Source organism: Mesoplodon mirus (assembly GCF_964341445.2).
Source record: "Mesoplodon mirus genome assembly, contig: HAP1_SCAFFOLD_4075, whole genome shotgun sequence".
NCBI classification, from domain to species: Eukaryota; Metazoa; Chordata; class Mammalia; order Artiodactyla; family Ziphiidae; genus Mesoplodon; species Mesoplodon mirus.
The window spans coordinates 1-1,390 of NW_028293803.1; the positions used below are offsets into that span (position 1 = coordinate 1).

The 1,390-nt window shown below is 57.6% G+C and overlaps 1 long non-coding RNA gene across 1 annotated transcript; it reads left to right on the top strand.

The window, feature by feature from the left end:
• The first annotated feature begins 55 nt into the window (after positions 1 to 55).
• LOC309798006 lies at positions 56 to 687 on the top strand. The gene is made up of 2 exons (XR_014292900.1): positions 56 to 117; positions 307 to 687. It is a non-coding gene; the product is annotated as an uncharacterized lncRNA (long non-coding RNA).
• Positions 688 to 1,390: the final 703 nt, after the last annotated feature.

Genomic DNA, 1,390 nt, shown 5'->3' on the forward strand with positions numbered 1-1,390 from the left:
GGGAACGGGGGTTCCACGTTGGGGTCCCTGCCCGAGATTGATGTGCCCCTTGCCTGCCAGGCCTTCTCTGCCTTTGCTGATCTGACCATCAAGTCACTGGCGGACATTGAGGAGGAGGTGGGTGCAGGGTAGGGAGGGGGTGGGGTTGGGGGGTGCAGGCCCTCCAGTCTCCCCTGGGTCCCTCTTCTCTCCCAGCTATAACCCACCTCGAGGGCTCCAGATCCCCATGCCCCACCATTTCTCTGGCACCCCAGTGGCTCCTCCTTCGCTCTGTGCTCTCCCCTCACCCCACTCCCCACCCCCCAGTACAACTACGGCTTCGTGGTGGAGAAGACGGCAGCTGCCCGCCTGCCCCCTAGCGTCTCTTAGCCCCTCACTGGCCCCAGGGAGAGTCCCCTGCCTGACAGCCCCGGACTGGCAGCTGCCCACTGAATTGAATCTTGGGAGCCTTGGCGGCGCAAGGCATTCTGGACCCTCAGCCACCCAGCGGAGCAGCAGCCCTGCAGGAGGGGCCGGGAGCGGTCTGCTTGGTGATGGGTCTCCTGTCCCCCGGGCCCTGATGAGCAAGGCAGGGGTAGGGGCTGGACGGAAACCAGTGCCTTCAAGTCATTTGTGTCAAAACTCGCTGGTACCTGGAGGCCACGCGGGTGTCCTCCCTCCAGGAAATAAACACCACGCTGTCCGGGCCGTCTGTAGTCTCCATTCTGACTGTGGGTCTCTGTGGCTCGCAGGAGCCAGGGACAGACGCACACTCAGCAAGCGGGTGAAATCCTGGAGGGGAGGGGACGCTGCCGCCACTCCCATTCTACAGAGGGAGAAACTGAGGCTCAGCGAGTGCCTGAGCCAGGATTCCGAATCACAGAGGAGACCGGGTCCCGCCCCTCCATCATTGCGCGTAACAGTAATAATAGTAACGGCTACCGTTTATACTTCGAGGACCTCCTCACGAACACCTGATGTACAGTATCTCATTTAGTCCTCCCCCAGCTCAGTGGGAAGCCCTGGTTGCGTGGCCATTTCACAGATAGGAAAACCGAAGCAGGAGGCGGCTAAATTCACAGCTGGGATTCCAACCCAGAGCCTGCTCTCTTAACCACCAAGCTGTTCTGTTACTGTGCATCCCTTTTCCTCCGCTGTGTGGTAGACACAAACGGTGGATACTCATGAATCGCGGTAGTTACCTTCTGTAAAGTAGCGTGAAAACTGAATTAGGAAATACTGTATTCCTCGGGGAGATACGGGTAGGTTCTTGTAAGCCTCTAGTCACATTTTGGTCAAGTAATCAATACATAACCTTGTTTTCTGTGCATTTCAAGACACCTTGTTTAATATACATGCTGCCGATTTGTTAACGGTGAACTCACGGCCACCAGCCCTAGAACTCACGTCT